Source organism: Microtus pennsylvanicus, chromosome 4 (genome assembly GCF_037038515.1).
Source record: "Microtus pennsylvanicus isolate mMicPen1 chromosome 4, mMicPen1.hap1, whole genome shotgun sequence".
NCBI lineage: Eukaryota > Metazoa > Chordata > Mammalia > Rodentia > Cricetidae > Microtus > Microtus pennsylvanicus.
Genome location: NC_134582.1, coordinates 46,567,889 through 46,593,108, shown reverse-complemented (window position 1 = coordinate 46,593,108; position 25,220 = coordinate 46,567,889). Strand labels below are relative to the sequence as shown.

At 51.0% G+C, this 25,220-nt stretch overlaps 1 protein-coding gene across 3 annotated transcripts in view; it reads left to right on the top strand.

Annotated features, from left to right (window-relative positions):
- The window catches only part of Psd2 (pleckstrin and Sec7 domain containing 2), a 106,840-nt gene that overhangs the window by 35,082 nt on the left and 46,538 nt on the right, over positions 1–25,220 (top strand). The window contains exon 1 of one of the 3 annotated variants that reach the window (XM_075968929.1): positions 19,099–19,930. The exons of 1 other annotated variant lie outside the window; for it this stretch is intronic. The gene's annotated coding sequence lies outside the window, so the exon portion shown is untranslated. Of the gene's footprint in view, positions 1–19,098; positions 19,931–25,220 lie in introns of those variants that run through there. One more of the 3 variants, XM_075968931.1, reaches the window with a different exon arrangement.

The following is a 25,220-nucleotide window of genomic DNA, read 5'->3' as shown; positions in this document are numbered from 1 at the left end:
CCAAAAGAGGGCCCCAGACCCCATTACAGATGGTTGTGAGCCACCATGTGGTTGCTGGGAATTGAACTCAGGACCTCTAGAAGAGCAGGCCATGCTCTCAACCACTGAGCCATCTCTCCAGCCGACCTAAGTATTTATTTATTTTTATGTGTATGGTGTTTTTCCTGTATGTATGTATGTCTTGTACCACTTGTATGCCTGTTACTTGAAAAGGAGTCAGATGCCCTGGGACTGGATGGTCGTGAGTCACCATATGGATGCTGGGAATTGAACCTGGGTCTTCTGGAAGAACAGCATGTGTTCTTAGGCACTGAGCTCTGACCTCTGTGGATACCAGGTGCACATAAATAATGCAAGCAAACACACAAAATAAAACAAAGGAAATATAAAAATGCATGTGTGTGTATGTGTGTGTGCATGTCTGCTTATGGGCACCATGGGTTAGTTCTCTTCGCTTTTGTGTGGTCCTAAGGATTGAGCTCAGGTCATCAGGCTTGCGCTGTAGGGTGGCAAGTGTCTTTACCCACAGAGCAATCTTGCTAGGTTCGGAGGATGACTTTGAACTCTGGATCTTCCTGTCTGGGATTACAGACAGCATTTGCCAGCATTCACAGTTTCGTGGTGCATTGAGGATGGAACCAGGACCTCGTGTGTGCAACATAAGCTCCGTAGCTAACAGTGGGAACTACATTCCATCCTAGTCACCTGATGCTTTTTTTTTCTAATGAGTTCTGTATCTTCAGCTAATGCTGGGTCTTTCAATGTAACTGATGGGAAAAGACCCCTCTCATCTCTACATTAGTTAAGGTAGAGAGCTGTGATGGGGGGACAGGGACCTGGGACTTCCCCTCTTTAAATTGTCCCATGTGTGGTCAGCGAATCCTCAGTTCCCTGAGGCTAGGACAGGGGGAGAACTGACTCCTCTGTGTATCTCCCTCAGCCTCTCCAGGGGCTGCTTCTCTCTAGCTGAACCACAGTTCAGGGCTGTGGTCAGGCACGACGGAGTCGCTAGGGGAAGCTAGCCTTACCAGGCTCGAAGATGCTGCTGCCTCTGATGCTGGGGGCATCTTCATGGATCACCAGACTGCTACCTAGGGGTTTCTGTGTGCCTTGTCTTGAGACCAGTCACCACAGAGCAGGGCCTGATGGGAGCTAAGGTGGATTGCTCTCCTTCCTCCTTGAACCCATTCCCAGGCAGGTGGCGCAGAGATGTGTGTTTTCATCTCGACTTGTTCTGGGGACAAGGAGACATGAGGGATGAGGGCCCTTGGTCGTTGCCAGTCTGCAACAATTAGGCCCTTGAACTTTAGGGAGCGGGAAGCAGGGCAGCAGCTAGGCCTGAGAGAAAAGCCCCTGCAGATGGGGTCTTTGACATGCACAGGGGTGGCTAAGATGCCTCCTCACTGTTGACAGACTCAGACCTGTAGGACACGGTCCTCCTAGCCCTACAGCCATTAACTGGTGATAGCCACTCCCCCAGGGCGGGGCTTCGTAAACAGGCTCCCACTCACGCTGGAATGCTGACAGGCAGGCTCCATCTTGTGCAGGTGTTATGCACAGTATTCTCACTAACTTGCTTGTCCAGTGTTTTTCCCCCTTGGCCCAGACTGTGAGGTTCAGGTGGCTGGGCCCTCGTCTGTCTTGTACCCATGTTTTCAGTGATTGGCCCCACAGGTGGGAATTTCAGACCGACCTCGTCCTGCTCTCATGGAGTTTATACTGTAGCTAGGGCTAGACAAGTAAGCCAATTCATTCTCCTTGTTTCTTTTTCCTGGGAACGGGGTCTCACTATGAAGCTCAAGTAGGCCTTGAACCCCTGATCCTCTTGCCTCAGCCTCCCAAGTGCTAGGATTATAGACATGGACCACTATGCCTAGCTGCCAGGGTAACTTTATGATGCATATTCAGAATTTGTTGTTTTCAAAAGTGACAAAATACTCGTAATGGGAAATTCATCTTACTTACTTTTAGATAGGGTCTCATGTAGCCAAGGCTGGCCTCAAACTTCCTATATAGCCAGTGATGACCTTGAACATCTAATCCTCCTGCCCCGTCTCTGAAGTGCTAGGCTTACAACCAGGCAGCACCGCTCTGGAGTATGTTGTGCTGGGGATTGAAGCCAGGACACTGTGCCTTTCAGGCAGGCCTTCCACCATCTGAGCCACATACGCAGACCATCGTTCTGTTTGTCCTGCTGTCAATTTGTCACCGTTTAATTCCTCACCCACGGCATGGGATGGTCCCAGTGTTCTCATATCTCTAACACTTATTTTCACGTTGTGCTTGAGAGAGAGAGGCAGGAGGATCTCTGGGAGTTCAAGACCAGCCTGTCTATGTAGTGAGTTCCAGGACAGCCAAGGTTATATCGTGAGACCCTGTCTCAAACAAAAATTATGCATTTTTTTTTGTAGCAGGGCAGGTGGTGGCGCACACCTTTAATCCCAGCACTTGGGAGACAGAGGCAGGCGGATCTCTGAGTTTGAGGGCAGCCTGGTCACAGAGAGAGTTCCAGGACAACCAGGACTACATAGCGAAACCTTGTCTCGACCCCCTAAAAGAGTTGTTGCATTAATTTCTATACATCATCTAAATTTTAAATAGCCCTCTAAGTCCCATTAGTCTGTCCGTACGTGCACGGTGTGGGCTGTATACTGGCACACGGGTAGTCTCTCAGGGTTCACACCTCCGAAGAAGAATGGTTCTCCTTCTCCCAGCAGCTATCTGTCCACTGCCCTTAGCTCCTCAGTTAGAAGTGGGGCTTTGGGAGCCCCCATCCCCCATGCTGGAATTTTGATTGACTGGACCTTGTATAGGCAACCAAAGCTGCCGTGGGTTTATGAATGAACGGTCTTGTTTGGTCCAGAAGGACAGCATTTCCTGGCACTCTTCCTCATCCTCGGCCCTTGCATCCTTTTTGCCTCCTCTTCTTTGATGCCCCCTGAGCCTTAGTGCAGTGGTTGATAAAGATGTCCCACACTGCCCGGCGTGGTGGCTTGCAAGGCTGAGAACAGCACAGAGCTACGACTACCAGCGTAAATACTTAGGAAGTGGTTTGACAGGGCTGGAGAAATGCCTGGGGTTTTACAGAGGCTAAAAGCACAGGCTGCTCTTCCAGAGGAACCTAGTTCAATTCCCAGCACCCACCTGGCAGCTCCCAACCATATGTGATGAAGTTCCAGGGGACCAAGTATCCATTCCTGGCCTCCTTGGGAACCAGGACTCATGTGGTCCAGACATCTACACAGACAAATCACCTATGCATATAATATAAATACAGATGATGGATGATTGAGATGGCAGACACAGCCTAACCATACCCTACGGCATTCACTTTGAGTGAGTGATAGGGATCTGAACTCAGAACCCCATACTTGCAGGACAAGTGCTTTACCCATGAGCCACCTCTGCAGTGCTTAGATTAGAAACACATCTGTGGGAAACAACGTTGCTTCACCTCTCTTCTGGCCTCGTTTTGCATTCCCACGGCGGTGCCTACTCCCGCCAGCCTTCCCTTAGGAAGCCCTGCGAGAAGCTGAGAGGTGAGGTTTGCAGAGGCTTCCTTAATACTACAGTGAGCTCAGGTGTATCCATCACCATGGTAACCTCACTAGGCGATAGCATCCGGTTTCTTCCTGGCCATCTAGCTGTATCTAGCTGCCTGGTTGGGCCCTGTCACCTCTGCTGAATCTCTGAGCATCAGGCCTGGGTCCCAGGGACTGTGAGCCAGGTTCCCCTAAAACCCGAGCAACCTCCCATCCAACAACTTAGCTAGCCTTGGAACAAAAGTTTCAGTGAGACCAGTGAGCAGAGGGGGAGACCTAGAGAGGAGGGGTGTTGTCTCGGACAGGGCAGTGAGGCCCTGCTCATTTTCATCTAGAGAGGCCTAGAGGGACCAAGGGTCTACACTGTTCTAGGTAGTGCTACCTGACCAAGCCTCTGCCACCAAGATTGCAAATGGCATGGAGTGCCCTTGCCACTTTTTGTCTGACTGGGGAGCTGACATCTTTTTTTTGTTGTTTGTTTGTTTTTGTTTTTTTCTGTTTGTTTTGTTTTGAGACGGGGTTTCTCTGTGTAGTCCTGGCTATTCTTGAACTCGTTCAGTGGTCAAGACTGGCCTCGAACTCAAAGATCAATCTGTCTCTGTCTCCTGAGTGCTAAAATTAAAGGTATAAGCCACCACCGGGCCGAGCTCTGCTGTTTTTAGTGTGTATGTGTGTGTGTATGTGTATGCATGTGTGTGTATGCGTGTGTGTGTGTATGTGTATGCATGTGTGTATGTGTGTGTATGCGTGTGTGTGTATGTGTGTGTATGTGTATGCATGTGTGTATGTGTGTGTATGCGTGTGTGTGTATGTGTGTGTATGTGTATGCATGTGTGTATGTGTGTGTATGCGTGTGTGTGTATGTGTGTGTGAATGTGTGTGTATGCGTGTGTGTATGTGTATGCATGTGTGTATGTGTGTGTATGCGTGTGTGTATGTGTATGCATGTGTGTGTATGTGTGTGTATGTGTATGCATGTGTATGTATGTGTATATGTGTGTATGTGCGTGTATGTGTGTGTATGCGAGTGTGTGTATGTGTATGCATGTGTGTGTGTATGTGTTTATGTGTGTGTATGTGCGTGTGTGTATGTGTATGCATGTGTGTATGCGTGTGTGTATGTGTATGCATGTGTGCGTATGTATGTGTATATGTGTGTATGTGTATGCATGTGTGTGTATGTATGTATATATGTGTGTGTATATGCGTGTGTGTATGTATGTGTATATGTGTGTGTGTGTGTGTGTATGCGTGTGGGGGGGCACTGGTGCCACACACACCTGTGGAGGTCAGAGGACAACTCTGTGGAATTGGTTCTCTCTTACCATTGCACAGGATATGGATTAAGCTCAGGTCAACAGGCTCTGTGGGCAGTGCCTTCACCCTCCCGGCCATCTTGTTGCTCACCCCAACCCCAATCTTTTCGAAAGGTTTTTTGTTTTTGTGGGTTTTTCTTTGTTTGTTTTTGCTTTTTTTCACTCTGAGCCTCTTTCTGGGACTCAGACACTCTTGGTTCGTTCTTCTGAACAGCCTAGAAATCTCTCTTTAAGCCTCCTGTGGTTTGGTGCCCGTGTTGCTTGCACACCTCCTCCTGTGGTGGAGAGCTCACTGCCTTGACATCCGGCTTGTTTTCTTCCTCGTACAGTTCCTGAGGGAGACTGTAGTGGTCTCGGTTGTCACCTTGGTGGGCTCTAGGGTTGCCTAGGAGACCAGACTCCAGGCAAGCCTGGGAGGGGTTATCTACTATCCAGGGGTTGTCCATCTGGTTAATGGAGGGACACTAGCCCACGGAGCACGTGACTCTAGTAGGCCTGGCCCTTCTCCCTCATTCCCCCGGCCTTGTTAAAAACTGCCCATTCCTGAAGCTAGCCCCATCGGTCTATTCCTTTATGCGGCCAATCCCTCCTCCTGAAGCTGACTACCAAGGGCCAGCTATCAAAATACTGAAGTCCGGCAATCAAAAGCCCTGTTTGGCTCACCTAATTAGCATGCCCATTTAAGATTAAACACCTCATCCTAATATGGGGTTTCTCTTTGTACCTCTATAAACTGCCGTTTTCCTATGTGCCACGACTATCTTCCTTCTATCCAGAGGCAGCCCTTTGTCCCTCTGGGACAAATACACCTATCCCTTTCCCTTGTTCCCTTCCCCTCTCCCTCATCCTCTCTCTCCTGTCTCTTCCCCTTATCTCTGCCCTCTGTCTCTCTGAGGCAAATCTCCTTTATCCGAGAGCTTGGTCTTGGGGTGTTTGGGGATGACTTCGAGGTTCCCTACAGTTAGCCTCTGGGCAAGCCTGTGAAAGGTCATCTAGATTGGGGTGACTGAGGTGGAAACACACGCCCTCTGGATGCAGCACTGTTCTTCGGCGTGGGATCCTGGAGTGAGTGCGAAGGAGAAAGCAAGCTGTGCATTTCCCAACTGCAGGTGCAATGTGACAGCTGCCTTAGGCTCCCGCTGCCAGGCCTTCCTTGCCGCAATGGACTGTATCCTTGATTAGAATAAACCCCGCCCCTTCGTAAGATGCTTTGGACGGGTATTTTATCAAAGCAGTGTGTAAAGTAGCTGATACACACCAAACTAGCTTTCTTGTGCTGTCCAATGACGTGCGTGGTTCACTGACATGTGTATCCCACGGAGCAGAGTGAGTGGCCTCTTTGCCCCACACAAGCCCCCAGTGGTCCCTGAGGGCAGTGTGTTCCCAGTCCTGGCGTCAGCTTTCTTTCCGGCTGACAGTGTCTGCTCCTGATGAGCAGTCTTTCCAGGGCCTCATCTCCTGAGCAGCGGTCCCCTGGGTGTGCTGGGCTAGGACAGGCCCCTTCTGCAGTGACTGTTTTCCAACACACAGGAAAATACGTGTCGGTTGCAGGAAAGTTATAAATACATGAAAGGAAGAGAATGTCCCCAATCCCACCATCCAAACAGCTCCTTGGCGCCTCTTTCCCCAAACCGATGCCAAGGTGTCAACGTGAGGGGCCAGACCAAGATTAGCTGCAGCTGGTGAAGGCGACTCTCATCGTAGACACCATAGATGTAGGGTCTGTGACTGAAGAGCCCTTGGGTGCATGGCGGCCTCGACAAGGAGAATGGACTCCCATAGCAAGGAGGATCTCCTTCCCAAATGATGATGCTGGAGTTGAGGAGTCATCTTCCTCTGGGGCAGTGCCTCCTCCGGGGTCTACCCACAACCGCTCTCTACGCTATGCCCCGCCCCCTTCCTCCTCTTAGAACCTGGAGCTGAGATCCGGGGTCAGGGCAAACCTGGGTTCCCGTGGAGGGAGTGAAGGCTTCAGTTCTGGTCCTCCAAGGCCCCCACAGGATCTGGTGATTCTCCTGATGCTCCCCTCCTCTCACAGGTCAGGTACGTGGAGTCTCTACTTGAGGAAGAGTGATCCCAGGCACCTGGCTTTTCTCCACGATCCTATTTTCCTCATTTTAGCTCTTTTCTTTTTGGATCTTACTTCTTACTATGTAACCCTGGCTTTGAATTCACCACAAATCTCCTGCCTCAGCTTCCCAGTGTTGGATTGCGCTATCATGCTCAGCTTTCCCCCTTGTTTTTATACGTGAGACGAGATCATCCAGGTTGGCCTCTAAATCACTGTGTAGCCTGGGATGGTCTTACACGTTCTGACCCTCCAGCTTCTACCTCCTGAGTGAGGAAATTACAGGCGTGCACACCGTGCCTATTTTTCTTTGTGTGTGAGTGTATGTATATGCTGGACCCTCGGGCTGCTTCTCATGGACAGACACCCAGCTGGCTTTTCTTTCTTTCTTTTTTTTTTTTTTTATTTTTTTTTGGTTTTTCGAGACTGGGTTTTTCTGTAGCTTTGGTGCCCATCCCGGAACTAGCTCTTGTAGACCAGGCTGGCCTCGAACTCCCTTAAAGGCGTGCGCCACCACTGCCCGGCCCAGCTGGCTTTTCTTGACCCCAAACCTGTATAATCGCTTTGTGGGCACCTGAATGTCAACATTTCTGTTGGTCCTCCTTCAGTCCCATCTCGTGGGGACAGAGTTAACCCTCGATTGTCCTGACAGCCAGGAGAGCAGCCTAGCCAGAGCTATCGCACACACCAGCCTCTGAGCTACTGTATCCCACTTCAGGGTGACCAGTTAAGGAGCTGATACCACTTCCATTTCAGAGAAGAGGAAGCTGAAGCACAGAGAGGGTAAGTAACTTGCCCAAGACGACCAGGAAATGGCAGAGCTAGGATGAGAGCCTGGGAAGCTTGGGCTTAGAAGAGCGCCGTTGGGAAAGTGCTCGTTTGATGCCCAGAACCCACATAAGAGAAGACGAGCATGATGCTGGGTGCCTCTGGCCCCAGTCTGTAACCCCAGCATTGGGGTGGTGATGGGTACACGCACCGCAGGCACTGTACAGCCTGAGCTACACACAGAGCTTCAGGCCAGTGAGACACCTTGTCCCAAACAAAAGAGGTGGAAAGCCCTTGAGGAATGACCTGGAGGCGTCCTGACTTCCACACGGACCTGCACACATGTGCAGATACACCCGCACACACGTGAAGAACCTAGGGAGTTTGATCCAAACACCTTGGTCTGAGCCCTCGCTCTTTTGTCTTGACTCGGGTCTCTGATACCACCTTTCCCTTACCAGTCTTGAAAACACATGGTGACAAATCTTGGTGACTTTCTTCTCATTGTTATTGTTAGCGGCTCACGCTTGTAGCCCAGCACTTAGGGCAGTCAGCCTAAACCTGGAGGTCAGCCTGGGGTACGTGGTAGGACCCTGCGTCAAAGACAAGACGGAACAAAGCAAAACACACGAAGCATCTGAGCTTAGCGGCGTGTTTCTAAAGCCTTGTTCCAGTTGTGTGTAATCTTTGTCACAGGTCACCCGAGAGCTGTGTGGCCCTGGCAGCGGGGGCATCCGTCTGTGGTCTCAGCATAGCGTTCACCCGCAGTTACCTAGAGATCTCCATGAAGCTGGTGTACCATGTCAGATTGATATTGCTTCTCCCCCCCCCAAGGGGTTCCCCAAACCAAAGGAAACAGAAGCGGGGCTAAGGTGCTTGAGTCCACTGGACTCAGTTTCCAGAACAGGGCATTGGAGAGACAGCTCAGCAGTTAAGGGCACTTGTTCTTCCAAAAGACCCAGGATCAATTCCCAGCACCCACAGAGCAGCTCACAACTGTCTGTAATTCCAGTTCCAGGGAATCTGGCACCCTTATATGGACTTACATGGAAGCAAAACACCAAAGCACATAAAAATAAAAAAAGAAAAAAGAAAAAAAGTGAAAGGTTTTCAGCATGGAGTAAGATAATAAATATTTGTTAGCTATAATAAAAATTAATATTAAATTATTATAATCTATTATTTTTATTATTATTTTGTTTGTTTGTTTTTTGAGACCAGGTTTCTCTGTGTAGTCCTGGCTGTCTTGGAACTCACTCTGTAGACCAGGCTGGCCTCAAGCTCAGAGACCCGCCTGCCTCTGCCTTCTAAGTGTTGAGATTAAAGGCATGCCCACCTGGCATTAGCTATTTTTGAAAAGAGTGTTCTGTTTTACTTAGTTCCTTATTGTGACTATATGTGTATATTTGTTGTGGAGATACACATATATATGTATATAATATATATGTATATAATACATATGTATATAAACACATGCATGAAAATATACATATAAATATGAGGATGTGAGTTCAGGTCCCCAGCACCATGTAAACAGCTGGGGAGGCAGAGGAGGATCCCTGGGGCTAGCCGGGCTAGCTGAACCAGCAAGCTCTAGGTCCAGCAAGAGGTCCTGTTACAAAAAAGGAGGAATGATATTAAGACATGTGTATGCGCACACACACACACACACACACACACACACACACACACACACGCATGCCCATTCAAGATTGTTTTTGGCTACATATGGTGAGTTTGAAGCCAGTCATGGATCCATGAGACCCTGAGATTCCTTCTCAAAGAAACAGAAACCCTCAGTACCATGAGATGCGTTCATAATATGGTGTAACTATCATTAATATATACTTCCAGAACTTTTATTTTCAAGATTTTATTTTAGTTTTTAGAGATAGGGTTTCTCTGTATAGTTCTCTTCCAGAACTTCCTCTGTAGTCCGGGCTGGCCTTGAACTCACAGAGATCTGCACGCCTCTGCCTCGCAGCCATTAAAGGCGTGTACTACCACACCCAACTTGCTTTTCCTTTTTGGTCTTGACTCTGGCCCCTGCTGGCACTAACCCCACTTGTGTCTCAATGACCCTGTGTCCTGCAGATACTAGGTCTGTGACCAGGATCACACAGGTTTCTCCTCGGGCTTACTTTGTACCGAACACGATGCATTAGAAGTCCACCCTGTGCAGCAGGTGGCAGATTTCTTTCTTTGCTCCTCCTCTTTTGTGTGTGCTTGTGCACACATATACATATATGTATACATATACATACACACATACATATACATACACATACATATACATATATGTATGCACACACATATACACACATACATATACACATACATATATGTATACATACACATACACATATGTGTATACATATACATACACACATACATACACATACATATACATACATATACACATACACATATACATACATACACACATAAAATAGATATATTTTGTTTGAGACAGCTCTGGCTGTTCTAGAACTCACTCTGTTGACCAGGCTGGCCTAGAACTTAAAGAGAGCCACTTGCTTCTGCCTACTCAGTGCCAGGATTAAAGGCGTGTTCCATTTAAGGGCTCTGTAGTTCTTTCTTGAGTACTGTAGGTCTCTGTTGGTGGCTGTCCCTGTTGCTCCCCGCTCATGGCTGTGCCCGGTGGGGTTTCCCCTTGGCAGTTACAGGTGGCGTGGCCATGGAGCTTTTTAATTAAGACTTCATGTCTAACGCTTCTCTTACCAGGCTCTCCTCAGCCTTCCCCACATGCTCTCCATGTGGCAAATTCAGTCCCGGTTTGTCATGGTTTCCTGCTGAGGATTAGCTGTCCGCTTTCCCCTGACTTTGCTTCTCTTCTTGTGGGTAGAACCCACAAAAAGCTTTGAAAGAAAATGCCCCCAAAGGGGTGGCACTATTAGAAGGTTTGGCCTTGCTGGAGGGAGTGTGTCACTGTGGAGTGGGCTTTGAGTTCTCTTTTCTCAAGCTTCACTCAGTGTGACAGTCAGTGGACTTCCTGTTGCCTTTAATCCCAGCACTCAGGAGGCAGGGAGGCCAATCTGGTCTATAGAACAAGTTCTAGGACAGCCAGGACTTTTTACCTAGAGAAACCTTGCCTCAGAAAACAAAACAAAACAAAAAGGATACAGCTTGCCACCATCTCTACTTCATAATCATAACGGACTGAACCTCTGAAACTGTGAGTCACCCTCAATGAAATGTTTTCTTTATAAGAGTTGCCATGGCCATGACGTCTCTTCACAGCAATAAAAACCCGAACTAAGACAGCCCCATCCCCTGCTTCTCCTTTTTCAGGTCCTCGGATCCCCTCCTCCTTCATTGGTGATCTTTTTCTCTTGTCTTGAATGTGCATTTGTAGCTGACTCTTCAGGAGGAGGATATTGTTAATTAATTGATTAAAAAAATTAAATAAGGGCTGGAGAGATGGCTCAGAGGTTGAGAGCACTGACTGCTCTTCCAGAGGTCCTGAGTTCAATTCCCAGCAACCACATGGTGGCTCACAACCATCTGTAATGGGGTCTGGTGCCCTCTTCTGGCCTGCAGGGATACATACAGACAGAATATTGTATACATAATAAATAAATAAATCTTTTAAAAATTTAAATAAAATATAATTTACACTATTCCCCCCTTCCCTTTACTTTTTTCTTTTTGTTTGTTTGTTTTGTTTGTTTTTCGAGACAGGGTTTCTCTGTACAGCTTTGGAACATGGAGACCTGTAGACCAGGCTGGCCTCATCCTCATAGAGATCCACCTGCCTCTGTCTCCCAAGTGCTGGGACTAAAGGCATGTGCCATTACTGCTAGGCCTCGTTAACATTCTATTTAAAGTGGTAGCCCCTACTTCTCCCCTACTTAGCGACACCATGCAGTTACATGACTTGTGCAGACCCTTTTTCTTGCATGCTTTAGCTGGGCGTTGGCACCTGAACTGGGGTGGGGGAGCCCCCCATCTGATCCCATTTCACATGCTGTCTTGGGCAGAATGATTCTTAGCTCGACTTGCACTTATTCCATAACAGGGTTTCCACTTCTGCCTATGGCCTAGTTTGATGTCCTGAGAGCTCCCCAGGGCACAGCTAGGGAAGGGCTGTGCCTATGCCTGCCTCCCTCGGGCCCTGGTGATGGAGTGCCCACCATGCCTTAGCCCCTATCACTTGGTTTAATCCCTGGAGGCATCCACCCCTTACCTTGCAGGCTGTGCCCCTTCCCCATCCTACTCCTTGGTCCTCCCCATCCTCTGTCCTTCCACTGAGCCATTCCCCAGGCCTCCTGATTTCCTTTCTGTCTCCCTGTTACCGCTGTTGACAATACTATGAACATCCATAACTTCTCATGCATATTGCTTCTTCCCTCTATCTCCTACTGGGAGGGGCAAGACGTGATTGATTATTTATTTACTTATTTATTGAGACAGGGTGTCACTTGGCAAGTCTGACTGACGTGGAACTCACTATGCAGACCAGGTTGGCCTCAAACCTACAGAGACCTGCCTGCCTCTGCCTCCTGAGTGCCCACCATGGAATGTAATGATAACACACACGTTCATTACAGGCATATGCCGCCAAAGTTGGACCTATAGGGAGTTTCTTCTTTTTTTTTAAAGATTTATTTATTTATTAAGCATACATGTTCTGCTGGCAAGGAAGGCACCAGGTCTCATTACAGATGGTTGTGAGCCACCATGTGGTTGCTGGGAATTGAACTTGGGACTTCTGGAAGAGCAGCCAGTGCTCTTAACCACTGAACCATCTTTCCAGCCTCAGGGAGTTTCTTCTTATACACCTGCATCTGCTTTCTTTCTTCAGGATTGCAAGTAGCACAAGTTGGTCTCTAAGTGGCTGAGGATGACATTGAACTTCTGCTCCTTCTGCCTCTGCCTCCGGAGTACTGGAGTAGCAGGTGAGAACCACCGTGCTTGGCCTTACATAGTGATGGGGTTCTGGACCCAACTCTACTACCAACTGAGCTATTAACACATCCTCAGCCTCAAGAAGGATGAAGATTTATGTCTGTTTTGTTTCCTGATATGAGCTATCTACAATTGGGATCAAGTTCAATATGTATTTATTAAACAGATGAGAGAGTGGAGACTATATGATAATTTAGAATCCTTTAAAATTGGGTTTGAGCCCAATGTCTAATACGGCAGTTTGATGGCTGTGGTAGTTTGAATGTAATTTACCCCCATAATCCCACAGGGAGGGGCACTATTAAGAGGTATGGCTCTGTCGGAGTGGGTGTGGTTTCATTAGAGGAAGCGTGTCACTGTAGGGGTGGGCTTTGATGTTTCCTATGCCCAAGATACCTCCCAATGTCTCAGTTGATGTCTTGTTGCCTACAAGATGTAGGTCTCTCAACTGCTACTCCAGCACCATGTCTGCCTGTGTGCCACCATGCTTCCCACCATGATGATAATGGACTGAGCGTCTGAAATTGTAAATGAGCCCCAATTAAATGTTCTCATTTATAAGAGTTACTGTAGGGGCTGGAGAGATGGCTCAGTGGTTAAGAGCATTGCCTGCTCTTCCAAAGGTCCTGAGTTCAATTCCTGGCAACCACATGGTGGCTCACAACCATCTTTAATGAGGTCTGGTGCCCTCTTCTGGCCTGCAGACATACACACAGACAGAATATTGTATACATAATAAATAAATAAATAAATATTAAAACAAAGAGTTACTGTAGGGGGCTGGAGAGTTGGCTCAGTGGTTAAGAGCACTACTTGCTCTTCCAAAGGTCCTGAGTTCAATTCCCAGCAACCAGCTCACAACCATCAGTAATGAGATCTGATGCCCTCTTCTGGCATGCAGGCATGCATGCAGACAGAATACTGAGAATACTGTACACATAATAAATAAAAAAAAAATCTTTAAAAAAGAAAAAGAGGCCGGGCGGTGGTGGCCCACGCCTTTAATCCCAGACAGAGGCAGGCGGATCTCTGTGAGTTCGAGACCAGCCTGGTCTACAGAGCTAGTTCCAGGACAGGCTCCAAAGCCACAGAGAAACCCTGTCTCGAAAAACCAAAAAAAAAAAAAAAAAAAAAAAAAAAAGAAAAGGAAAAAAAAAGAAAAAGAGTTACTATAGTCCTGATGTCCCTTTATGGTAATAAAAATCCTAATTAATGCCAGGTGGTGGTGGCACACGCCTTTAATCTCAGCACTTGGGAGGCAGACAAAGGTGGATCTCAATGAGTTTGAGGCCAGCCTGGTCTGCAGAGCGAGTTCCAGTACTGTTTGTTACACAGAGAAACCCTGTCTCGAAAAGCAAAACAACCCCCCCCAAAAAAAACAAAACAAAACAAAAACCCAAAACAAAACAAAACAAACCCAAAACCAAAACCAAAAAATCCAACCAATCAACCAACCAACAACAAAAACCCTGACTAAGACAATGGCCATTTGAGTTGTATGCTAGACAGCAGTCATTTCTTCTCTCCTGGTGGTTCTTGGCATTTGTCCCAGATTTCCCTGGGGACATGGTACCTCCCACCATCAGTACCTATGAATGACCTGGGACTTTATTCTAGGTCCTTACTCCAAGTCCCTCCTCCTCTCAGCTCAGGCCTCAGTGATTGGTTAGTTCACCTTGCCTGTGAAATGAATTGGGCCATGTTTGCTTCCTCAGAGCTGGGTGGTTAGCACTGCCTCAGCCACCAGGACCTGCTGGAAGAGCCTGCATTGTAAGGAAACAGGGGAGGAGTCCTGGGTTATACGGGGAGGGCCTGCAGAGTAAGGACTGCGTATCTCCAGGTGGGAGGGGCTAGCACATGGTGGACAGTCCAATCACCCCAGGGGAGTGGGCATGGATATAGACCTTCCCTAGCTGTGCCCTGGGGAACTCACAGGCCTACAGGGTAGGTCTTGGGCAAGGGTATAGGGCCTCACACACTATTATAGCTGCAAGCCAAGCCGGGATGCACTGAGCCCGAGGCAGCACGGGAAGTGGGCAGATCGGGAGCGTCCCAACCCTAGCTCATGGGCCAGCACCTAGGGAAAGAGGCCCATGCAAGTCCCTTAACTGTGAGCAATATGGTTGAGGCTTTGCGGCTTAGCATGTGTTCATGTGTGTTCAATACCCAGAACCCCCCAAACAAAACAAAACTGTCAGCAAGCAACAGTGTCCTTAAAGGTGGGGTGGCATGAATAATGCTCGCTTCCTTCGGAGAATGTAGAATAGGTTGACCAGTTTGGACGACTCCATAGGAAGTGTAGGGCCATGGTGGCACATGCCTGTAATCTCAGTCTTAGGAGATTTTAAGGGAAGTTCCGGTACATAACTAGTTGAGGGCTAGTCTGGGTTAACTGGAAACCTACTTCACATTCTCGTCTTCCAAGACTTGGCAGAAGCTCTGTGCAAGGGCAAAATAAAAGTTAGTATTTGTTATCTTTGTGTGCTCTCTGGAGTCGGGCTTCTGCCAGGTGGGGCAGTTGCAGTTTCTGTGTCCACCAGCAGGTGGCGGCACAACCCCAAAAGAGTCCTTGATCGACTCCTTTCTCCTGGGCGCGTGGAGGGTTGGGAGGGACAGATCTGGGCGGTGACACTCATACTTTCCCTGATACATCAGGACTTGGGCGAAGTCCCTGCTTTTCCCTCAGTTCTCGGTGGTCGTTGGCACACGGAAAGGGCGGCCTTTGTCACCACGAGATAGGAGAGTTTTCGTTTCCATCCATATTGTGAAAGAATACGGTCTTCGGAGACATCCTGCTCGAAGTTGAGTAAATACTAAAGTTGGATTAGATAAAGGATTTCTCGAAGGAGTGAGAATCGGGACTCGGACGCTGGTGATAGACGGCTGTGGCTGGAGGTCCGTCGCAGCCAAGGCCGAGTGATGACTCTTGGATGGATGTCTACTCTTCCTAGTGACCTTCGGCGAGGACCCGCAATAGGTGCCTGCCCAGTGATGTGGTGCGCTGTAATTCCAGGTGCTACCAGCAGAGGGAGGCAGGGAGCCATCCTCTCCCGGCCCGCTTCCTCCAGCGCCAGCTAGCTCTCTTGGGGAACCTGTAGTCTGGACCTAGCCAGCCTGGGCAAGTTCAGACTTGTCAGGTGTCCCCCGGCTTTTGAGAAACCTTGTCCTACTCGCTTTTTACAGCACTGAGGGATCCTCTTTCCCTGAACTCAGGGATGAGTGGCACTGGCCGCTCTAGTCCCAGCAGCTCTGGGACCGGGTAGGACAGGTGGGGTGCTCCTTGAACCCCTTACTACTCAGGCCTGGATGGACCCCAGGAAGTAGAGGGTTCCCACCCCATCCCGCCATCGCCAGTTCCCGCACTCTCCTGGGCAGGCTCCCAGAGACCCACAAAGGCTCTCAGATGGAGTTCTGGGCCATGTACTGCTGTGCCCTGGGACCACGGCCTGCTGGCTCTAGGCACTGCAAGTCCCTGGCCCTCCCCTGTAGGGCTTTGTCCACTGTCCTGGCTCGGGCTGGCAGCAGCTGCTTGCTAGAGGAGGGGAGAGGAGGGGCAAACCTGGAGCCCCTGCAGCCTTCATTCCTGGCTGCCCCATTTTGCTCCCCGCCTCTCACGGTTCTCCCAGAAAGGACCTGCCGGGTGGAAAGGGTCTCTCCTCTTCCCCACACAGGTTCTAGGTAGTATTCTCATTTCCAGATGACACTCTGAGGCTCCAAGGACTCAGCCCAGCTTCTGTATCTCCCTTCGCAGGCTCTTGACATGTGGCTTCCCTCTTCTGGCTCTGTAGAGTCCTTGGCCCTTGCAGGGACTGGTCGCTGGCCTCGTATTCATTCTGTTTGGTTCCTATTGTACGCTTCTTGGCTGGTGGTAGATCTGGGGACTTAGAAAAGAGAGAAGGGACCTAACCCCAAGGAGCAGCTGTTCAAACAATAAGGAGGGGCACGTTGTGACTGTGAAGGCCCTGGAACCTGGAGGGGTGTCTCCTAGGTCTGGGGAAATCTCCGGAGAGGTCTCTTCCTGCAGCTGTTGAAGTGTCTCCCACTCAAAGGGCAGGACCCATCACCCCTTGTTTTTTGGGGTTTTTTTTATATGCTTGCTTTTGTTTCAAATCCCTTTTAGCATTTACAAGAGAGGGTGCACAGGGATGCTGGCGTGGCTGATGTGGAGAGGTCAGAGAGGAGCTGGGACAGAAACAGTAGAGAACTCCGGAGGCCATGTGAAGATGGCAATGGTGGCACCGAGTCACAGAGACTCACTGCATGAGTGTGAGCAGGAGAGTGTGGGGTCTTTCTGTAGCCACCCCCATAGCTGCAGGGCTTGAACGCTTGGAGTGCGGGGTGGAACCAGTTGTAAGGACACCGTAACAGTCAGGGAAGAGAAGGTGGCTGGGCTAGTGGCAGTGGGACTGACCAAAAGGGTTAACTTGGGACATAGGTGGCGTGTCTCAGACTGTCCGGGCATTGGATGTAGTGGAAAGGAAGGCAAAGATGGCTTTCAGGGTTAGACTGGGTGGGTGGAGGAGTGGGAAGAGAGCTGGGGGCTCCGCTGGGCTGAGTTAAGGCAGGAAGGAACCTCAGCCAGCACTGGTGTCCAGGTCTGACCTGGGGGGCCATGTGCTGGCACTCACTGCATTTAGCTTGGTTTTGAAGCTAGTCGGATCTCAGAGTGTAGAGAGTAGGTGGGGGGAGGGGAAAGGCCAAGCACTGAGAGAGAGAAAGCAGAGGGACCAGGGGTCATGGCTAGGGAAGTCCTGGGAGGAAAGCGGAGTCCTATTGTATGCTCAATACAATTGTATGTCCCTCAAGACAGCACCAAACACTTCAGAATAAAGAAGTCTGCATACTGGATAAGGGCTTGGCATTGCCACGAGGCCCAGGCTACAGCACCTTTATATATGATTTTGGGGGGCCTGGCTAGGTAGGCATGCCTACTGCATCTACTTGGGGGTGCAAGAAATGTTGTCTTTCCCTGGCATCTGTGGCCTTGTGCCAGGCTCACAGCATGGTGAGAAGAGGGTGGGTGATTCCAGCTCCTCGAGGGGTCTGCAAGCTCAGGTGCCCATGTGCAATACCCACCCTGCACATCCGTAACTGGGAGCTGTGCTGGTGATCCTCGTGGATGGCGTCATGGATTGCGTGAGGGCAGAAGAGCTGAGATCTGGGCTAGAGTCCGTTAATGTCGATGGCCATCTTGGCAGAATCTAGACTCGCCTAGGAGACAAATCTCAGGGTGTGTTGGTGAGGGAGTTTCTAGACGGGGTTAACAGAGGTGGAAGACCCACCTAAATGTGGCTAACACCATTCCATGGCTGGGGTCCTGAACTGGGGGTGGGGAGGAGAAAGAGAACAGGGCACCAGCGCTGTCTTTCCAATGCCACCAGCAGCCTTGAGTTCCTGCCAGCGAGCCTTTGCCCACGACTGTGAGCCCAAACCAGCCCTTCCTTCCCCTAAGCTGCTGCTGTCAGGTGTCTGGGGAAAGCAGCCTGAGAGGCCCTCAAGAGAGGGAACTGGAGACAGCTGTCAGGGACACTCAAGGAGGCCCCATGTGCTGTGGACAGGAATGAGGACCTGGCTGTGGGAGGGCAAGTGACGGCATATGCCCCTCCCTCCCTGCCATTCCTCCCAGCTCTGTGTATGGACGCTGGGGATGCTTACCTGGGCAAGCTTAACCTGATCTTACAGGGCTCAGTCCACGGGAGACAAGAAGTCAGGAGCCAGTTCCACGAGGGCCTCAGGCATGCTTGGATTCTAGACAAGCGTTCTAACCACTGGGCTACATCTCCAGTCCAGCAAGTCATCCTAACCGGTAGAAGAGCCACGGTCCACTGAATGGACACACGTGCCAGCTCCGTGTGGACAAGCCCCCACTTCACCAGATGGGGTGGGAACCCAGAAGAGTGGTCGGTCCAGCCATGACCTGAGCGGGTGCGCAGTAAGGAATGGCTGGTGCCTCTGCCTCCTCCTGAGCTCCAGCCACGGCCACCCTCCTCACCTGCAGGACAGGTCCCCCTCCTCCCAAGAGGATCTGAGGTTCCTGCATGATGTCTGAGGGTTGGGGGAGGTGAAAGGTTGTGCACTAACCCCCTGGTTTCTTAGATCTCCTGAAACCCGGGGCAGATGAGGTCTGCTCTTGGAGCATCAGTGTTTTTATCTGTAAAATGGGTTGTTGGATTGTTTTGAGTCAAGTAGGACACAGGAAAAGCATTAGAGGAGACTGTGGGTTTGGTGACCAGAACCGGGAAGCTGAAGAAGAGGGACAGAGGTACAAAGTGGCCTCCTGTGGTAGCCCCTGCTTCCCCTCCCCTTCTCACCCTTCCCTTCTCCAGCCCCTAGGGTTTGGAGCCCCTTAGCATCTCTCTGAGAGGTAGGGTCTTGCGCTATAGGAGATTTACAGCCAAGCCTTAGTGTGGAGTCCAGGCAGCCTGGTCCTCCAGGGAGCTGCAGTTCTGAGGTGGGGGTGCAGGCCATGACTGCCAAGCAGGAGGAGAGGTTAGGGGCCATACTTCTGTATCCCAGAGTGCTGCCTCTCCTCACTCTTACCAGCGTAGGGTGGCCCTGTCTCAACTCCCATCTACCCAGGGCCTCTCTCTTTGGTCTCTGCTCTTCTGCCCCTTCCAGCGCTGTCCTCAATTCCTCCTGTCACTCCCAAGTCTATCTGTACCTCTGGGTGCCCATCTCTCTCTCTCTGACTCTCTCTACTTTGCTCCCTAAACTCCAAGGAGAGATCTCCCAGGATGAAAATGGGGATTCTGGGGTGGGGGCAAGGCCCGTCCCTCCCCATCAGGGGCTAGGACAGTTGGGACAGAGAGTGGTTGGGTCGGCCAGAGGTTCGAGGACAGAGGCTGGGCTGGGCTGGGCTAGGAGGGGGGCGGAACCTCGTGGAACTCCCCTCCCCCACTTTCTTAAAGGGTCCAGCGCGGGCCGGTGCGGGACAGAGGTGGCCGCATCCTGTGGGTGGGCGCCCCACGCAAGGTCGCGCGCTCGTGGCCGGGTGCCGCGGGTGAGCCCTCCTGGTGGCCAAGGTCCCCTCCGGGCTGCGCGCGCGCCGGCAGCCCCTCCACTCCCCCTCCGCCCTTCCCGTCCTTCCCGCTCCTCCCTCCCTCCCTCCTTCGCTGCTCTGTTCCCTCCCTCCTGCAGTCCGTCCCCTCCTTCTCTGCCCAGCCTCTCCACAGCCGAGGCTCCAACACCTGAAGGGACAGAAGCGGACGCGGGGAGCTCCAACAGGCGGCGGCACGGGACCGCGGGTCCAGGGGTGGCTTCCGCATGGCCCCGCCGTGAGAGGGGACCCAGCTGTTGGGACCCGAGCGGTGAGTGGGGCCACGGATCAACTGCGTCCCCAAGGCCTGCATGCTCCGGGACCCCGCCCCTCTCCTCAGGAGGCCGGCTAGATACTAGGAAGGGATTTAGGGTGGGGGGGGGGGGAGAGGAAAGCAGGCTGGGTGGCGGGAGCCGCCCTCCGCCCTTTTTGCCCGCTAGGGTCCTCTAACAAAGCTACATTTCGAGATCAATTCTGTGGTGGCTGGAGCATCCAAAGGATGCGGTTGTCATGGAGATGGGGCAGGGAGAGGAAGCCCAAGATGGTCAGGACTGGGCCAGGGAGTGGGGGCGCCGCCAAAGAGCCCCAGTCCCGCCTGCAGGGAGGACGGAGCTGCCGGTCCAATTGTCTCCTGGGCTCTGCCTCCCGGTCCCCTCCCCCTTTTGTATAATCAGTGTTAGCGTGTGCATTGGTGGGGTGCCAGTGTCAGTTTGGTGGTCTGTGGTTGGGGTGTTGTGTTCTGGGGCCTGCCACAGCTACCTCCACAACGGAACATCTTTGAGGATTTATTTCTCTTTCCAGTTTCCCAACTTTGACAGGCAGGCCTGGGGCCCAGGCCTTTCTCTCTCAAGAGCAGGGGTTCGCTTGGGGGCGTGGCAGGCAGTAGGCAAGGCCAGGCCTCACACAGAATGGCTATAGTAGCATTGAGAGGAGGGGTCCTTGGAACCTGAAGCTGGGTCTGGGTGGGGCAGGGAATCCAGATGTGGGGACCACCGTATCCAGCTGGCTCTCTTCTAGACTCTTGTCCCTGGAGGATCTGGGACTCTCTGAAATAAGAACCGGGGCATTGTTTCTACACAAGACCTTGGGCCCACTGCCCACTGTCCACCCCTTTGTCTTAGGCCCATCTTGCCGGGTCCAGACAGAGATCCGGGGCAGATGCAACAGTTATAATGCAAAAGGGCACAGAGTCCTCCTGGCAGCTCAGGACAAGCCTAGCTGAGGTGACCGAGACCGGGCAGCCTGCTCTGGGGTTGCTGCTGTAGGAGGGTGGGCCTGGGGGTAGCATTAGGATTTCTCTAGTCCCCTCCAGACCCTGAAAACAAGAGCTGCCTTCTGAACATCACTGAGTTAGCTTGAGGGATAGCAGGCATGGAGCGTGGGACCCCCTCTAAGTCTACCCTCACCCTTGAGCAGATGCCTTCCTCCCAGGGAAGCTGCAAGATCTGTGGCCAGGTGTCTAGGAATCAGGACAATGAACCAGTCACTCTTCTGGTTCACTCAGGGGTCTGGAGGAAGAGAATTGTTCCCCCAAAGCCCTTTCTCCCGCTGCATGGAGCTAGGCAGTGGGTTCTGAGTAGGGCTCCTCCAGCGGTTGATCCTGGGGGATAAGAGCAGCCCCTATAGGCATGGCTGAGCCTTTGGGGGGGGTGAGTAGGTAGCTGTGACCCAGCTGAAGGCAGAGGAATGACAGGTGTTCTTAGAGGCCTCTTCAGCTGGTGCCTCCTGTAGGGTTGAGGTCTCAATGCCCAGGTGATTTGTCCCTGGAGCTCTGAGTTGCCTTGTGCCAGACTAAGGGGACTCCTTCCTGCAGGCTTGCACTGTCTGCGTATTACCAGGAAGGCGACAGATATCCCAAGCAGATCTAGGGTCCTTCCTCAAAGGAGAGAGAAAGATAGTTGGGATGACTTCCTGCTCTCCGTGAGCCCGAGAGACAGGGAATGTCACTGCCCTGCTTCCCTTGATCGAGCAGAGCTGCTGTGTGGGGTATCCCCCGACACCTGTGAGTCTTTGGAGGGCGGCACCATTATTGCCCCCTTTCTGATAGAGAGATCTCTGGGCCCAGAGGGCAGTTGTCTGCTCCACGTATCTTGTGGAGTGAGGACTACATCTGGGGAGGACTTTCTGAGGCTCAGATCTGTGTCCCTAGCTACCTCCTCTGCTGCCCTGGAACTACAGCCCAGGGCAGAGGTGAGCCTGAGAGCATTCCAGTCTGCACGGGTGTGACCTTGGGGGATACCGAAGAGCTACACTGGGGTCTCCTTGGCAGGTGAGGTGAAGGAGTTTTCCTCTGGGCAGCCTGCAGACTGAAGCTACCTCTCTTAGACGATGCTCTGGACCTCCTCTGCCAGATGGTCTTTTCCAGGAAAATCTGTTTTGAGAAGCATCTTGTGTCTGGGCTTCCATATTTAGCCTGCCTCCTTATACGGGAGGATATACTCAGACTGTCACCCCTCAAGGGATGTTTGGGGGTGGGGTGAGTCCAGGGCGACACTTGGCTCCTTGTCTCAGTTTAGCCAAGATTGGAGGTCCTGCCCTGGCTGTGATATGTCCGACTGGTCTCTCTGGGGTCTGGTCACGTCCTGAGAGTCCTGTTCTCCCCTGAGCTTGGCGCACAGTAGAGTCAGGCTCACTGTGGGTGGTGAATCCTCCTGAGTTGTGCCTGTGTGTGTTTGGGTGACTGGTATTCAGGTCAAGACAAGCCCAGGGCCCAGTTTGCTTCAAGGCTGTGGGTTGCTGCGAGTAACAGCACCCTTTCCTTGCCTCCTGCTCAGAGCCCCAGTTTGCCTCTTTGGGGCCTTGTCCTGAACCCTTTTCATTCTCCTGTCTCATTCCAACTCGACACAACCCACATAAACCCACACCCCTTCATCCAGAGGCCTGGATTTGCCAGGGCCAGCATCTGGCCACCCTTCTTCCTCCCTTTGCTCCCTCGTTTGAAAGTTGTAGGCTTTATAACATGTCACCTCAAATTAAATCCCCTGAGTCAAGGACGCTTTCCCCCTGCAAAACAGTTATACCATTACCATACCTGAAAAACTTAGTAATGATTCAGCTTGCCTCATCGTCAGCCTCTGTTCAAGTTTCTCTAGCGGTTCCAGTAACATCTTTTGTAAGTATTTATTATAGATCTTTCTTGTTTGTTTGTTTGGTTTGGTTTGGTTTTTGAGACAGGGTCTCTCTCTCTCTAGTCCTGGCTGTCCTGGATCTTGCCATGTAGATCAGGCTGGCTTCAAACTCACAGAGATCTGCCTGTCTCTGCCTCCTGAATGCTAGGATTAGAGGTGTGCACCACCACACCTGGCTATAATTTTTTTGGCCAAGGAGCATCTGCTATATTTAGTTATATTTTAGCATGTACTATATTTAGTTATGTTTTAGCTCAGGATTAATCCTGCTTTTTCCCCTTCCATTTTTGAACTAGGGCCCAGGCATCACGATCTCAAACTCACTGTGTAGCACTGAGAAAGACTACGAACTCCTGGTCCCCTTGCTTTCACATCCCCCCTCCCCCATAGGGTTTCTCTGTGTAGCTTTGGAGCCTGTCCTGGAACTTGCTCTGTAGACCTTGAACTCACTGCTTCTGCCTCCCGAGTGCTGGGATTAAAGGCGTGCGCCACCACTGCCTGGCTCAGGTTTTGTTTTTGTTTGCCTTTGTTGTACTTTTGTTTTTGTTTTGTTTTGAGACAGGGTTACTTTGTGTAGCCTTGCTGTGTTCTCTGACTGTCCTGGAACTCTTGTAGACTAGGCTTGCTTTAACTCACAGAGATCCGCCTGCCTCTGCTTCCCGAGTGCTGGGATTAAAGGCGTGCGCCACCACTGCCTGATGATTCCACATTCTAAATGCTGGGATTTCAAGCATGCTCCACCATGTTCAGCTGCTAATCACCTGACTTCAAAAGTTTTTTGGTTTTTTTTTTTTTTCGAGACAGGGTTTCTCTGTGAGTTTTTTTTTCTTATACTGTTCTTATGATCTTATCAATTTTGGAGTTGTGTGGAATCCCATATTCTGGTTTGTCTTCTTGCTTGCTACTGATCAGATTCACATGTTAAATATCCGTGGACAAAGCCCATATGTGATGTTCTGTGTCACACCAGAGGGTAAACCTCACAACAGAGAGTGTTGTGTGAGCCGCTTGCCTGATTCCTAACTCGCTTTTGCCTATGTCCAGAACTCCATCCACTTGGGCGTCCCTGCGGCAGGGATGTACAGCTTTGTTCTATCAGAACAGATCAAACCCGATACAGACTGGATCGGTCTCCAAGTTTACCGCCTCTGGGTGGAGGCAGGTACTACTCGTGGGGTGGGGAGATGGTAGTGAGGGGTGTGCCGGGAGTGGCAAGAAGATGGGACTGGAGCATCTGTGGAGAGTGAGTACTGACGCCCCAGGTACTGGGAGCCCCTGAAGGATTTTACAGAGGTGAGTGATGGGGTCGTTTTTTGTGCACCGGAAGCTTCTCTGAGGCAGAATAGGATTGGCTGGGTAGTATGTTGGTTGAAAGCCTATTTAGGAGGCCGTGATGTGGCCCAGTACCAGATGCTTGGAAACTGTAGTGCTTCTGGAGTAACGCTTCTCATGGGTCATGTGCCTGACTGGCCTACCGGGGTAGGGGTCTGGGGAAAGGGATGTAAGGAGAGCTCAGAGGCAGAGGGGCAGCGTCAGTGTGAGGCCAGAAGCAGGGGGTGACCAGGGAGCTGTTGCCTGTGACTTGGGAAGGGTCACGGTGGATGGGAGTGGATGGAGGAAGTGGATGGGAGACACCACTTCTCAAGATTCTGAAGCTTCTTTTGTGGTGAGGGCACAGGAAGGCCACACACAACCTGCCGCAGCCGTGAGTGGTGAGCATCCGGGCACCAGTTGGGGTACTTGAGCAGGAGAGCGGCCAGCGTATAGGCAGCTGCCCTGCAGGAGTCAGGAGACTCTCTTCCTCCCAGAATCCTGTTTCCCACCTCATGCTACTTTATCAGACTCCATTGAAGCTCTCCCTAGTGAAACCCAGCGCTTGGCTCCCTCCAGCCTGAGGAAAACCACAGTCTGTCCCCTCAGCTCTCACAGTTTGTCCAACCCACAAATTCAGATGGGTCTGCAGCTATCCGGCACTCGGTCACGGCCCAGAGCCCACTGCCTCCTCTTCTGCTCAACACTTCCTTGTTGGCCCTCAGCCAGAGTCTTAGGGTTTCTTTTTCTGTGATGAAGCACCATGACCAAAAAGAAAGTTGGGGAGGAAAGGGTTTATTTGGCTTACATGTCTACTGTTCATCACTGAAGGAAGTTAGGACAGGAACTCAAACAGGGTAGGACCTGGAGGCAGCAGCTGGTGTAGAGACCATGGAGGGATACTGCTTACTGACTTGCCCTCCATGGCTTGCTCAGCCTGTTCTTTCTCTCTCTCTCTCTCTCTCTCTCTCTCTCTCTCTCTCTCTCTCTCTCTTTCTTTTTTTCTTTCTTTCTTTCTCTCTTTTTCCCCCAAGACAGGGTTTTTCAGTATCTTTGGAGCCTGTCCTGGAACTCCCTCTGTAGACCAGCCTGGCCTCAAACTCAGAGATTTGCCTGTCTTTG